The sequence below is a fragment of the Hibiscus syriacus genome, unplaced genomic scaffold, assembly GCF_006381635.1.
Source record: "Hibiscus syriacus cultivar Baekdansim isolate YM2019G1 unplaced genomic scaffold, ASM638163v2 tig00112221_pilon, whole genome shotgun sequence".
Lineage (NCBI taxonomy): Eukaryota > Viridiplantae > Streptophyta > Magnoliopsida > Malvales > Malvaceae > Hibiscus > Hibiscus syriacus.
The window spans coordinates 287,337-303,832 of NW_024063271.1; the positions used below are offsets into that span (position 1 = coordinate 287,337).

The 16,496-nt window shown below is 37.1% G+C and overlaps 1 pseudogene; it reads left to right on the plus strand.

The window, feature by feature from the left end:
* Window positions 1-3,167: 3,167 nt before the first annotated feature.
* On the plus strand, window positions 3,168-16,053 carry LOC120175976 (annotated as a pseudogene).
* Window positions 16,054-16,496: the final 443 nt, after the last annotated feature.

Here is a 16,496-nt window from a genome sequence, read left to right on the forward strand (position 1 = left end):
GCCATCCAGGATTATATTGGAGTAGGGGTTGTTGTTGCCTCGATTGAAGTTACCTACAAAGTTGATGGATTCTTGATCAGTTGGGCAGTCACTCTCATTATAAATGTCATGGCATAATAAACATGTTGTATTGGCTGCCTTCACTTCTCTCACTTCGCTTGGCCTATGCAAGATCATTAACATGTTGGTGATAGCAGCAAGTTGGGCGGACACCGAATCTTTAGAATCTAGCTCAAAAGCTCCATGTGATTTGCGCCCAACTCCAAGCCTTGTGGATGGAAACTGATAATCATTGGTGGCAATCTTATCCAGAATGTCAAATGCCTCTGCTGGTGATTTGTCAAGTAACATCCCATTTGTCGAGGCATCTACCATCATCCTCGTGGGTGCATGTACTCCATTGTAGAACATTATCACTTGCGTCCAATCTTGAAAACCATGATTTGAGCACTTACGAAGCAATGCCTTCTATCAATCCCAGCACTCATAGATCGACTCGTCATCAGCTTGACGAAAAGATGCAATGTCGTACCTTAGTTGGGTGTTCATGTTCGGAGGATCATACCGCAGTAAAAGTTTTTTGCACAGATCAGTCCACGACTCCATTGAACCCGCTGGAACACCACTCAACCAAGCCCTTGCTCGGTCACGCAGAGAATATGGAAATAACTTTAATTTCATAACATCTTCGTGTACTCCTTGTTGGCGAAAAGAATCACACACCTCCAAGAAATTATGAATATGTTGTCTGGCATCTTCATTTGGCATGCCCCCAAATTACCTTATTGAGTTCAACATATTGAACATGACAGGTTTGAGCTAGAAGTGGGCTACCTGAATCTCTGTGCCATAATTCCAGGATTTAAATCATCTAAAATCGGGTTTAAGTGATCACGGCACGAGGCCTGGGTGCATTCCCAGAAAATGGATTTGCCTCAGCATTCTGATCATCCTCATGGCCATTGCCTGGATTTCCGATTTGGTACACATTTGCACATTGAGCACATCTTCTTCTCCTAAAGAGCCTCTCGATCTCAGGTTCAACTGATTCTAATTTCTCATCAGGGTTACTTCTGGTCATACACCACGAAAATTGGAAAATATAAGAAAAATAAAAGGTAAAATAATATAAAAGAAATATAAACAAGTAAAATAACAATGCTATGACAAAACAATTTAACTTCCAATTGCCAACTCCCTGGCAACGGTGCCAAAAACTTGTTGGCTCGGTATGAGTACTATAAATGAGTGTGGATATATGTGCAAGTATACATAATCGAACAAGTAATTCATTGATAAGTTGAGTATCGTCTCCATAGGGAATTGGGGAAATCAAATAGGTTTGTCAAGGAACTTTACTTTATCACCTAAGTAAAGTTAGTGATGGCATGTACAAATGATAATGTTGTGGCGAAATTGAATGACTGATGTGGGAATAGAATGATGGTAATGTGCTAGAAAATGGAAATGTCGTGGCAAATTTGATGTAAATGTCATGATAAATTTAATTGTGTTGAGTGTAAACAAATGAAAATGTTAAGGCAAAATAAAATGTAAATACTAGATTTAATGTGTAGGACATTAGCTTTCTCACACGACAAGCTGCTATGGGAATGAGTGATAGGAGTCACTGGGAAAATCTAAGTCTATTTTTTGAATGGTATTTCTTCTATGCCTTGCCTGCCCGACAGAGTCTACTAAGGTGCCCTATGCTATCTCTAATAAGGGACTGGACAGATTAAAGATGCCCTGGCAAAATCGATTGGCGTAAACCCCATCAGTGATCCTATTAGTTCAGATAACATGATATGTCTAAGCAATACCTTTTTGCGATAGCATTAACATCTAACCTATCGCTCTTACACAACTCCTTTTAGTCGAATGAAATCCTAACCATATCTCTAACATGGATTAGGCCTAGATACTACCTAGAACCCCTTGTTTATATAGTTCCTCCCTAGTTTCTCTCGAATACTAAGGATATTTTGCTAAGGCATTCTCTTAAACCCTAAAAACCTCCTAAGGAAAGGCTACTCTCGTAGCTCCTACAACCTTAAGGCATTAAGTTTCATAAACAAAACAGGTTAAAGCATAGAAAAGTAACCATTCATTGAAATAAAAACTTAAATATCCAAGCGAACTCCCACCAAATAGGATTAGTTCATGGTGGGGATCGAAATACACAAGAACAAAGCAAGTCGTCCATTCCTTACAACCCAATAACAAAATATGAAAGAAAAGAACTAAGGGGAGGAGAGAAAGCCTTCGACGTGCACTGCCGAATGCTTCCCTCGACCACCAAGAACTGCTCCCAGCGAACTGGCTCCTCTCGGATGCTCAGGACGCCACTCCCTCAGGCTTATGAAGGAGAAATGCCACGCCAAGTAGGATTAATGGAGAAAGATGAGACCAACTCTCTCTAACTTTTTAAGCTCAAATCTGGGTGGAACTAAAGTCTTCTTCAATGTGGCTTCATCCTCTATTTATAGGGGAAAATAAATCCTAGGACTTGGTGTTGACTTTCCTAGGAAACCCCAAAACCATGGTTAAGTTACTTGGGAGTCGGGAAGAACATGCTATGAAACAGCCTGGGTAGCTGGCTGAATGACAGGCATAATCTCGTTGCAGGCGCCCAAGGACATACAGGATCTATAGGGGTAGGCAGCGTCATCAACAGAACCAGCGGTTATAGCACCGATCCCTCCAGGCGGATCTTTGAGCTGGATTTCTCGGGCAGAGCTCTCGGGACGTCGGAGACAGCTGGCTTCAAAAAATATCTTATCACAGTTAAAGCACTTTGGAAATGCCAGTCGAACTTGGCAATTGCATTTTTCTCAGCAATCTTTTTATGTCACGGCATTTCCTTTCCTCTTTTCCCTTGCTTTCAATTCCTTCACATCATCAGACAAGCACATTTCCCATAATGTAGCACCGCTTTAAAAAATAAAATGCCACGGAAAATAGAATTCCACCACAAGCAACTAAATGCTTCTAAATACATCTACATGGTCCTAAATGAGCTATTAGACACTCAATAACTTAAGTGAAAATGTCCCAAAATGTGACCTTTTACGGAGTTATCAATGCCCTAAAGATTTATGGCGTAGTCTTGTATATATAATAGTAGTAGTAATTCCTCATTTTCCTTTTAATCTCATATTTTAGAGATGGATAGAAGCCCAAGTCGTAGTAGAGAGGGTAGAGACAAGAGTATAGATATTTTAGCCAGTAATTCCAGAGATGAGTTTGTCCCAGACTCCGAGCATGGAGAGCCTGGACACACAGAAGTTGATGAGGTCGCGTTCTTTAGAAATTTGAGCAACACCTAAGAGCGTGTAGCCAGAGCACATCCCAGAATGCCGCTACCCCACCTATTCAGCCAGTCCAACCAGTTCCTCCATCCGTAGTACCACAAGAACCCCCAATAGAGAGGCTATAGAGGTACGGAACCACAGAGTTTTTTGGGTTAAAAGATTATAATCAATTAGTAGCCAACCATTGGTTAAGAGTAAATTCTTAGGATTCTTTTTCAGCTGCATCTCACCCCTTAGTGAATGTTAGAGTGGGTCATCTATCTGCTAAAAGATGACCCGATAGACTGGTGGGAGACGGTGGAGATGTCGATATAGCCTGATTCTTAGAGGAGTTCCGCCAAAAGTATGTCAGAGAGGTCTACATGGACACGATGAGAGATCAGTTTTCTCGGTTAAATCAGTGGGGATAGATCAGTCTTTGAGTATGAGGTAGAGTTCCTCTGACTGAGTAGATATGCCCTAGAGTTGGTTTCATCAAAATATCATCACTACATAAAGTTTAGAGAAGGTCTCTGTGTGGATATTCTGACACACTTAGTCGATAATCCCCCACGCATTTTTACCGACCTAGTTCGTCATGCAAAGAAGGTAGATAGAGTTGTGGGAAGAAAAACATCAAAAGAAGGTGCCACCTCTGGTCAGAGTAGAGAAGTGACGGATGTAGCATAACCAGTCCAACCATCGAAAAGGTGAGAGACTCTCATGAGACTCAAGGGTTTTAGAGGGCTCCACCAAACCAATCTAGTAGGTCGAAGCATATTACCAACATAGAATGAGGTAAACTTGATCAACATGGGAGATTGTTAGCCACAGCTTTCTTAGCGAGTTCTAGAGGTTCTGTGAGGGAACGGTTTCAGCCTGAATATTCTACCTATGACAAGAGCCATTTAGGATTCTACAGATTTTAGACCATGGGTTGTTAGCGTTGTGGATCCCTAAATCATTTTCTCTGAGATTTCCCAAAAGTTTAGTGTAACTCCAGCATCAACTCAGTAGTCAAATCTGACAGTTCAGAGGGGTGAAAGATTTCAGAGATGAGGGAGTTCTTTTGGTCAGGTAAGGGCCGTCAGTTTGTGATCAGAGCTCAAGAGGAGGACGATGCAGTTGATATTATCTAAGGTAACCTTACCCTATTTTTCATTCCATGACCATCATATTACCCTATTTTTCATTCCATAACCATCATAGTTGACATATTGTTCAGTCCTTAGAATTATATACTCTGATGGTGAGATTAGTAGAAGATGCCTTGTTGAAATTTCGAGGACGAAATTTCCTATTAGGAGGGGAGAGTTGTAATACCATAATTTCTAGATCAGTAGTTTGGGTCAACCTGAAACCCATAAATCTAGCCCATTAGATCTCTCAAGCCAGTTTAGATTGGTTTTTAAGAGTATTAGGCTTGAGGTATGCCCAAATATTAAGCTAAGTGGTGGTTTAAAGTTGAGGTATTAAGGTGAGGGACCTAAAGTGTAGTTTACCCTTAAAACTTAGAGTTTTTCATGTAAAACCAAAGCCTCCCAAATATCTTTCTTTCCTCTCTTCCTTTTCTCCTAAGAGTAAGAAAAGGTGGAAGTTTTAAGATTTCCAAGCCTAGATTGAAGAAACCAAGGTAAGAACCTTAATCTTCATCCCTCAAGCTTCAATTTGAGCTCTTAATCTTAAGTTTTGGTTAAGGTTTCCAAAAATGTGTTTTTATGGAAGTTAAAGGAATTAAATTATTCAAGTTAGTAGTAAAATTAGGTTGTTATAGTGTTTTTAATTCTATTTCCAAGCTCTAAACAAGTTAGTAATTTCTAGTTTTACTTATGTTTAGTCAAAGCGGTGTGAGAAAGTTTTAAAGCTAGAGGTAAAGAAAAAATGAATCCAAACTAATTCGAAAGAAGATTTAGCAGCCAAAGAAGCCAAGTAACACACTCACAACTCCTTTATACCTTTAGTGGGTCATTTGAGATGCAAGAGAGCTTATGAGATGAGACTAAGCATATTGAGTAGATTTCTACAGAAATATGCTTGTTTTAGAGTTATAAGATGTTTTAAAGCCTTATTTATGATCCTTAATACTCACATAAAACTTAATAATTATTGGGAAACCTCAAGGTAGTAAACTTTGAGAGTTTAAAGGGTGATTTCATGCCTAAATAAGGCATAATTGAGTGTTGGTATCAATACTGCACGAAAAAGTATCGATATTGTTCTTAAGAAGAACATAAAATCAGGAGTTTTTGAGGAGCAGTGTTGATACCCCTTAAAGGAGTATCAATACTGAGGGTTTGGTATCAAGACCAAGGGGCTTAGTATCGAGACCGAGATTTCAGAATGTCATTTTGGTATTGGTACTCTAGGGTTAGTATTGATACAAAGGTTAGTATTGATACAAAGGTTGAGTTTTGGGCATTAAATCGAGAGAAATGATAAAGGCGGATGAGGTTTCCAAAGCTTATATTTTTTTCTCTCAAATAAGATTACAAGTGAGAATAGTAATAATAATTAATTAAACGTAGAAACGGGATAAAATAGGATGAAATAAGATAGCCTTTATTGAATACTCGAGAAACAACTAGGACACCCTAGTACTTTTAGAAAAGCTAGAGTTGTTGAAAGTATATATATGCAGTCCGGATATCCTTAGGTAGTGCGCAAGGCACTTTAAACTGACTATCTAGGGCACGAGTTCTGACACCCGTGATGGGTGGGTTAGTCGAGGGGGTTGACCGATGCAGAGATTCCTGTCAACAATCCTTAGTAGACTAGAGAGGTATGTGAGCTCAGAGATGCAAAGATCCCTCAGCCGCACCATGATGTCTTGATACATTCACCACACACCCTAAAGCTAAGGATGATGAATTTTACTATACCACTTGGCCCTATCACACGAGATCGGACCAAACTTCTTAAAGACAAGCTTCAAATCGCAGTTCAAGCATTCATCCGTAAGGGTCTAATAGTAGCAGATTTTCAATAATATTTTGAACGGGATCCAGTTGTTATCCGGTCAACATGTATTCTGGGGATCCAGTTGCATTTGAGTGATAAGTGTGTATCATCGAGATAATGCATCAGCTACGATGTTATCTTTCCCTTGTTTGTATTTGATGATGTAAGGAAAAGATTCAATGAACTCAACCCATCGAGCATGTCTTTTGTTTAACTTACCTTGTCCATTTAACCATTTGAGTGATTCATGGTCTGTGTGAATAACAAACTCGTTAGGGAGAAGATAGTGTTGCCACACTTTGAGTGCTCGGACAAGTGCAAGAAGTTCCTTGTCGTAGGTAGAGTAGTTCAATTGTGCACCTTTTAACTTTTCACTAAAGTAAGCGATAGGTTATCTTTCTTGCATGAGGACGGCACCAATGCCTATGCCTGAAGCATCACATTCTAGCCTAAAGGTGTTAGAAAAATTGGGAAGACGAAGAATAGGGGCAAAACATAACTTATCTTTAAGAAGTTCAAAAGCTTTTTATTGTAGTGGTCCCCATTTGAATTCAACTGACATTTTGATGATCTCGGTTAATGGTGCAGCATGGTTGAGAAATCTTTGACAAAGCGACGGTAGAAACTTGCCAAACCATGAAAAGATCTTACCTCAGTGATGGAAGTAGGCGTGGGCCATTCTTGAATTGCCTTGACCTTCTCTTTATCTACATGGATACCATGTACACTAACTATAAAGCCTAAAAACATAAGCTTATCACTGCAAAACACACACTTATCCATGTTAGTATATAAATGTTCTCGTCGAAGAACTTCGAGAACCATTCGAACGTGAATAACATGAGAATCAAGAGAAGATGAGTATATAAGAATGTCATCAAAGTAAACAACAACAAATTTACCTATAAACTCCTTAAGAACGTGATTCATTAATCTCATGAAGGTTCTTGGAGCGTTTGTGAGTCCAAAGGGCATAACAAGCCATTCATACAAGCTAAACTTTATCTTGAATGTTGTTTTCCATTTGTCACCTTCTTTCATTCGAATTTGATGGTAACCACTCTTCAAGTCAATTTTGGTGAAGATACTTGCACCATGTAGTTCATCCAACATATCATCTAGGCGTGGAATAAGATGCCTATACTTGATTGTTATTCGATTGATAGGTCGGCAATCTACACACATTCGGAATGTGACATCTTTCTTTGGAACTAGGATGACGGGAACCGCACAAGGACTAAGACTCTCACGACTGTGTCCTTTTTGTAACAATGAATCTATTTGTCGTTCCAATTCCTTCGTTTCCTCAGGATTGCACCGGTAAGCGGGGCGGTTTGGTATGGTTGATCCAGGGATGAAGTCGATTTGATGTTCGATTCCTCTTGTAGGTGGTAAACCATCCGGTGGGTTGCTTAAGACATCTTGAAATTCCTACAATAGACAAGAAAATACACTAGGCAAATCTGTGATGTTAGTAATAGTTGATAAAATGGAGTCCTTGAAACGAACTAGAATGCACGGCCTATTTTGAAAAAGGGTCTCTCTCAAGTCTTTTGCACTCGCATAAATGTTTTGAGACACTCTTTTATTTTCACATCGAGGGTCACTCACCACCCGTGGGTCATTTGTTTGGCTTTTATCGATTGTGACCTCTTTTGCCTTTTGTTTTAAGTTCCCTGTCTCCTTGAGAATTCATTGTTGATCTATGAGAATCTCTTTGGAGGGTAGAGGGTTAAGTCAGAACGGTTTACCTTTTATTGGAATTGTGTAAGTGTTCTTCCGGCCATAATATGTGACGTCGTTGTCGTATTGCCAAGGACGTCCTAGGAGGATGTGGGATGCTTACATCGGAATTACATCACACCATACGTCATCACAATACTTTCCCATCTTGTTATTAACGAGACATTGTTTAACCACCTTCATCTCGGCACTCTCATTAAGCCATTGTAAGCAATAAGGTTTCGGATGTCATTGGCAAGGAAGTTTGAGTGATTCAACAATGTTGGAGCTAATGACGTTGACATAACTACCATTGTCAATGATGATGGAGAATGGTTGTTCCTTGATTAGGCAGCGTGTGTGGAAGATGTTGGAATGTTGTATGTCATATTCGTCGGATGCTTGGATGTTTAAGGTATGGCGAATCACCAAGATTGTGCCATTGTACTCATCACTTCCATAGTCATCACTATCTTCTTTAGCTTCAGCATGTGTTGGAATGTCAGGGATGTCGTCATCGGAGTAAGAATTGTAAGATCCATCACCTAGTATGGTTAGGGTCCTCGTGTTTGGGCAATTGCGGCTAATATGGCCTCTTCCTAAGCATTTAAAAAACTTGATGTCTCTTACTCGGGTATCGTCTTTAGAGGCTGGAAGTGTGTCATTTTTTATTGGTCATTGTTTCTCCTTGTCGGGTTTGTCATCTCTAGACTTTTTTTGAAAAGATGTAGTAGAAGACGTGGAAGGAATTGAAGGATTACCTTGGTGAGATAATGAAGTACCTTGGTATTGTTCTCTGAATCGGAATCTTTTTTGAAGTTGTGCTTCGATTGTCATTGCTTTCTTTAGTGTATCTTCAAGGTTTTCATACCCATGGAGATCAAGAAGATCAGTGATGTTTGGGTTTAAGCCGACAACGAATCTTGACATGGTGTCCTCTTCTTCTTCAGTTATGTTAGCCCTATTGAGTAAGGACTGCATCTCCTTGTAGTAATCTTCAACTAAAATTATACCTTGTCGAAGTCGGTGTAGTCGTTCAAGTGTGGCTAAGATAGCCGTAAGTGTCTCATTGTTATTGTCACCCATCCTGCAATTATAACACTGAAAAGAAGATTTTAAAGTAAAATAAAAATAAAAGGAAGTAAATTCAACAAAGCAAGAAACCTCACCAGTCACTCCAAGAAAGTAACACAATGAGAGGCAAGTAAGCTGATCTTGTACTCTTTAAAACTAACTTTACCAAGTAGTCTTCCACAGTTCGTATCAGAGTTTGATTACTAGCAAAGGCAATAAGAAAAAACTTAAAAGTTCTAAGAGGCCAAACAAGGGTTAAACTCCAAGAGAACGAGAATGCAAAGAAGGAAGAAGTATGCAAACTCTTTAGTCCTACTAACACAAGAAAGATAATGTGTTAGATATTGCACAAGAACAATAAAAAGAAAAAACAAAAGAACTTAAAGAACTAAGAGTCAGAAAAAAAAAGAACCAACCCAGAAACCTGGAAAACGCTGGATCAACTTGAGAAACATTTTTGAGGGGGTTACCGGTGTCCAAAACTTTTGGGAAAATTCTTGAATGTCTTTTAATGCTTTAAGAAACCACCTGTAAAATTTCAAAACGAAATAGCTTCAGTAGTATCCAGTAGACTCTGTTGAACGGTGAGTCCTCAAACAATCTGTTTTTCTTGATCGCTTTGTTCGAAGGTGTTCTTGATCTCCAAATATTCTGCTTTTTTGTGTAAATGATCTTCAATATATGAAGTTTAAATATGGAAATTTTCACCACAAAATTTCTCCTGTAGAATTTTCAAGAAATTCGACAAGATCCTAGACCGAATCTGCCGATGAAACTTGAAGAATGTATTTAAAGGCTCTAATGAACTCTGATTTGGGTGAATTTCGGACTGGATATTTATATTATGATATTATATCTGGAGAAAATAAGCTCTAAATACCTTTTTTTGTAATTTTTTTGAAACTTTGGATTTTTTTTTTGCCTTTTTTTTCTGAAAAAAATAGCAAACTAACAAGAAGGATTTGAATCTAAATTAAAATTAAATAAAAAGAACCTGAAACGATGAATATTCTCTGGACTAGCTCCGTTGGGGTACCTTGACGATTTTGTGTGCAAGAACAAGCAAGATTGCTTGCTTCTTTCCAAGAATCGGCCCAAATCTGATATCAATTGACAGGGAAGCGGTGGCGGGTTAATGAACGTTGCTCTTGATGAAGAATCAAACCTAAAAAGCTCTAGACTCGATTAAGAACAAAGGGGATGAATAGGGAAAGGTGACGACAGTAACTAGGATTCTTTAGGGTTTCTTCAAGGCAATAAGATTATAACAAAATAAACAAAAGATAAAGAAATTGAAAATAAATAAGATAAGATAAGATAATAAAGAAATCAAAAGATCTCCCTTACGAAGGTGGACGGTAAATATGATTGATGGTGCAGATGGATTTATGGAAAATTAGATGGATAAGTGTCCTATCGAACCCTCCTAGTCACAATGAAAAGGCAAACTCGATAAATGGCTCTAACCAACCCTCCTAGTCACGATGAAAAGGCAAATTGGAGTGTGAAGATTAATCTCCCTCACAATAACTTGAAAGAACTCCAGGAGAAGAAGCTTCGAAAGCACAAGGCAATCAGCACTTGCAAAAACAAAATCTCGTTATATTATTAATCAAAGAAATCTGATTTACAAAGTTCAATGAAGCCTCCTTTATATAGGGGCTGAATCCTAAAGGTTCTAAATAACTAGAGAATAAAATAATAATAAACTAAACATGTTTTAACTCTAATTCCTAATAAAATAATAACTAAAATATTGTTTTAACCCAACCTTAATTCCTAATAAAATAATAAATCTGATCTTAAAAGATAATTGATCATCCTATATTAAATTATATTACAAATAATCATTATAAATATTGAAAATTCGTAATATTTACAAAATAACGTATTAATCCCGTATAGGATTTTCTACATGCACCGCCTTCAGTAAAATGGCCATTTCTTGAGTTCCCGATATCAGATTGATGCGATTCAAGAACCGTTGGAAAGATAAGAGATAGACGGTTGTATCTCCAGAATACATGTTGACCGGATAACAACTGGATCCCCTTCAAAATGTTGTTAAAAATATGCTGCTATTAGACCCTTACGGATGAATGCTTGAACTGCGATTATATTTATATTGATTATTTGTAATATAATTTAATATAGGATGATCAATTATCTTTTAGGATCAGATTTATTATTTTATTAGGAATTAAGGTTGGGTTAAAACAATATTTTAGTTATTATTTTATTAGGAATTAGAGTTAAAACATGTTTAGTTTATTATTATTTTATTCTCTAGTTATTTAGAACCTTTAGGATTCAGCCCCTATATAAAGGAGGCTTCATTGAACTTTGTAAATCAGATTTCTTTGATTAATAATACAACGAGAGTTCGTTTTTGCAAGTGCTGATTGCCTTGTGCCTTTGAAGCTTCTTCTCCTGGAGTTCTTTCAAGTTCTTGTGAGGGAGATTAATCTTCACACTCTAATTTGCCTTTTCATCACGACTAGGAGGGTTGGTTAGATCCATTTATCGAGTTTGCCTTTTCATTGCGACTAGGATGGTTCGATAGGACACTTATCTATCTATTTTTCCACAAATCCATCTGCACCATCAATCATCTTTACCGTCCACCTTCATAAGGGAGATCTTTTTATTTGTTTATTATCTTATCTTATTTTATTTTCAATTTCTTTATCTTTTGTTTATTTTGTTCTAATCTTATTGCCTTGAAGAAACCCTAAAGAATCCTAGTTACTGCCATCACCTTCCCCTATTCATCCCCTTTGTTCTTAATCGAGTCTATAGCTTTCTAGGTTTGATTCTTTAACAAGAGCAACGTTCATTAACCCGCCACCGCTTCCCTATCATGTCTACCCTAGAGTAGAGGATGAGTATCACGAGGATACTCACTAAGGTTTAAGATGAGATAGCTTGATGTATTTCCTTGATGAATTGTTAGTATGATTTAGTTGTTAGTGTGGCACTAAGCTAGTTAGCTCAACATTTGGAATTTGTTTCCTTATGCAGATTAAGTGTAGCATTTAAGGAGAAGTAGATTGAACGAGGTCCAGAACAAAGCAGATCAGAGTATGACTCGGTGTTATTAAAGGGCATGTATATTTGTAAACATTGTTATCCAGTTGAGTCGTGGACTCAGTAAAGTTGGTATGTATTATTTTTTAAATGTAAATATTTATTTTGGGAGCTCCCCAATGTAAAGTTTATTTATATTTTTATGGATGTTTTCTTATGAAAATAGTTTTAAAATAGTCATTCTAAAGTATAAGAGAGTGAGAGAGAAAAAGTTGGTCAACCACTCTGATGGTTCCGTATAGCACCCTAATTGGTCGAGTGTGTGTCGTACTGGTCTAGGGTGTTACATTAACTAAACTCGCCACGCGGGAATGACGAGTTCCATGAAATATATCAAAATGTTGGACTCCATGGGGTCTACATACCTGGATCTATAAAAATATATTTTTCAGGGAACTCATCATGTCGTAGTTCCCAAAATAAATCTCTTATTGTCGTATTAGTCTACATTTTTAAGTAATATATATTTAAAAATAGATATTGTCAATGAAAATAAATATCTTAAGTGGTCCTCAAAATTTTTAATATTTACAATTAAGTTCCTAAAAGATGGTAAATTATAATTCGAGCCCCTTTGATGTCATGATTCGCATTTGGACCTTCGTTTTTAATATCTCAAGTCTCAATGATTCGATATGAGATCTTTAATTCAGTTTCTGAATAAACCAGGTTGGGGAACACTTGCCAAAAAGAAATCAAGATTACATTAGGCTTCATAACCCCAAAAACAATATTATGGTAACCTACAACATAGGATCAAGATAGCATACGTTGAAGCTTTATCCACACACTTGATGTCATGGCATGTCAACCATCATATTCTCGATAACATAATAATAAACTCTAAACTTATTTTAATAAATTGATTCGAAATTTAACATGTGCTACTAATTTTCTTATAGCTAAGCCGTGTGGTACGTAATTTAAAAAAAAAACCGTGAGAAGCTTCAAAGATGTGGAGAAAGCATAATTGAACGAGCGAGGGAGAAGAGGGAGCATGCATGGTGTAGTTTTGCTTGGCTTGAAATTGAAGTGATATGAATCGGTAGGTATATGGCAGGTAGAAGCACTTTCTCTTAACCCCACTCTTTGTATCTCTATAATACATTTACTTCTCACAGTCGAAAGGAAATACAAAGCACACAGCCATTCTGCTTTTACTTTATTCTATTTCCCATATTCATTGTATATGGCATTTGGCGTGGATCAACGATCAAGCTTAAGCACTTGTGTAAAATTTGCAACAAAGGATTTGGGTGTGGGATAGCTCTTGGTGGCCATATGAGGGCTCATGGAATGGATGATGAAAGTGGCCACCTTGACGATGATTATCCTGCTAGTGATTGGGAATATAAGCTAGGAGTAAGGAATGTGTCACCGAGCAATAACAAGCCCATGTACGCACTTCGAACCAACCTTAATCGTTTAAAGATCTGCAAGGTTTGTGAGAATTGTGGGAAGGAGTTCCTGACTAGGAAATCTTTTATTGAGCATGGTAAATGCAGCACCGATGACGCTGAATCACTGGTTTCCTCCCCGGGATTTGACGGCGAGACAAGGAGGGGTTTGGTTGGTCGAAAAGGACAATATCATTTAGAGCAAACGTGGTTGATTTCAACTCCATTTTCCCATCAAGCGAAGAGGAACATCTTGAAAATTGCCTAATGATGTTATCTAATGCAACCGCTGATCCTTTGGAAAAGCAGTCTGAGGAGTCTTGTGCTTCGGCCAGCAAAGAAGAGGAAAGAAGAAGTACAATAAGTTTCTTTGCTCCTATTGCACGTAGGATGCCCGTGGACGACAAGTCCAAAGGCGTGGAGAAAGGGCTCTTTGAGTGCACAGCATGCAAGAAAGTGTTTCATTCTCATCAGGCACTGGGCGGACACAGATCTAGTCACAAGAAGGTTAAGGGATGTTTCGCAGCTCGACTTGACCTTATGGATGATACTACTCCATTGGCCTCTACACCCAAAAATAAATCAAAAGTACATGAATGTTCAATCTGTCACCGGATTTTCTTATTGGAACAAGCATTGGGAGGGCATAAAAGGTGCCATTGGATCACTTCAAATGCACCCCATACTTCCTCTTTGGCTAAGATTCATCAGTTCCAAGATCAAATGGAGCCGAATCAGCAAAGACCAAAGTTCATCTACAAGTCGGAGCCACTCAATCGATCTCAATCTTCCTGCGGCAACTGATCATCATGATGGCAATGACTCCAAAGAAAAGGAACATAATCAACACCAACTGCAACAGACTGAAAATCAAAACAACAATGAGAATTGTAAAAGTTTCATGCAAAATGCGGATGAGGAAGCAGACAGTAAGGTGAAGTCAACAAAACTAAGTGAATTAAAGGACATGAATATGAATGGAGGTTCATCTCCATGGCTGCAGGTTGGGATTGGTATTTGAACAAAAACTGACAGTAATGTTGGCTCTGACTCTTAATTAAATATTTTGTGGTGCTTAATTGCACGAGTATGAGAATATTCTCATTTTTGTAGACATTTTGAATTTTATCAATATTTCCTTTCTCTCTTTTAATAAAAAAATTTAGACTTTTTGTGTTATTCAAAATTTTTAAATTTCAATTCGATTCAAATAAGAAAATTAATTCGATAATTTGAATTGATTTGAATAATTTAAATTAAAAAAATAATTTTTCAAATCGAGTCAAATTTTGTTCAACCCTAGATAATATTTGCCTTTTAACTTGGAGAGGTTTAGTATGAATATCATGAAAGTTTAAAGTTACAGTTGAGTCCTGTAATTTTGTTAAATTATTTATTATTATATTTACTTTTAAAAAAAAGAATTGAAAGTAGTCCTATCAAATTTTATTGTAGAGAAAATTAATAATGCACATTAAAGAGATGAGATTTGAATAAACTAAAGAAGTTGATATCAGTCAAGTAGCATAGGTATTTTCACTTTGTACTTCCACTTTCTTAATTTCTTTCCTTCGTTTGTAGCTTCTGCTAACTTTTACTCTTCCGGTGGGTTTGTTAAATAACATTTTTTTAATAGTATGGAGTAACTACAAAAGGGTAAATTAAGCATTTTAGCATTTAAATTATCAGTTTTGATTCGTTTTAAAATCTAAACTTTTCATTTTTTCAAAATCATACATAAAGTTCAGTTTATGTTTCATTTTAGTACCATATTCAAAAGTTAACGTTAAGTTTTGAATTTTTTTTTTGAAAGTTTGGGTATTAAAACGAACCAAAACTAATAGTTTAGGTACTAAACATGTTATGCTTTTTACGGCTAGATATATACTAAAATGAAATAAAAACTAAACATTATGTATGATTTTGAAAAAATTTGAAAATTTAGATACTAAAACGGTAACTGGTAGTTTAGATACCAAATGAATAGTTTACCCATTACAAAATAGTTTTTCTTAACAATTAATAACGTAATATACCCTACAAATGCAGTTGTTCTAACCCATAACATCTAATAAAATATATATATATATATAAATTGTATGTTTAATTTTCGATCAAACTAGAAATGATTAATTGGCTACTCAAAGTCTCTCGGAGTTGCTTCGGTCACCCAAGCAGAATTATGGGGCCTCTTTGAAGGTTTTAAGTTTGCATGGTCCTAAGGGTTCGAGAAAGTTCAATGCCAGATCGATAACAGCGATGTCTTTTCCATGATCTCTTCTGCCAACGCTCGCTCTAGCTCTTCTACTCTAGTCCGAGCTATCACCTCACTCCAAGAACGTGCATGGCTTGTAGATTTCAAACCCATCCACCGCGAAGCCAACTCAACGACTGATTGTCTCGCCAAGTTCTCTCTTGTCAAGATACTAATTGCTCTTTTCTCGGCCCTGCACCGTCCTTCCTCCATGGTGTCCTACAGCTCGATGTCAATGGAGCCGCCAGAGATATTTTATAAGTTGTAATCTTTATCACTTTATCCATTCAAAAAAATTATTGATGATATAAGAAACCGAATGGTACCTCTTGGCTCTAATTATTCTACAATTTAGGTTTCCAAAAGATTAAGAAATGAAAATAAACAATCTTAGAATGGCTATTTTTGTCACCGACGTGATGAAAATATCCACACTTGTCTAGTTGGGGACGAGACTACCAAAAATTTAATCTCTAAATTATTTTCTTTAATAATTTAAAGTTTCTTGCAAATCACTTATTCCCAAATTATTTTCAAAAATCAAATTTATGAGAATCCAAGATCCCCATTAAAACAGCGTTAGCATTTCTCAGAAGCTTTCCTTTTTTATACTCTTTGGAGAATAAAAATAAAATAAAAATGATGTAATATAGCAAGCTTAAAAAGGGGGGGGGGAACTCCAACACTAAATTCGTATGATTTTGGGATTTA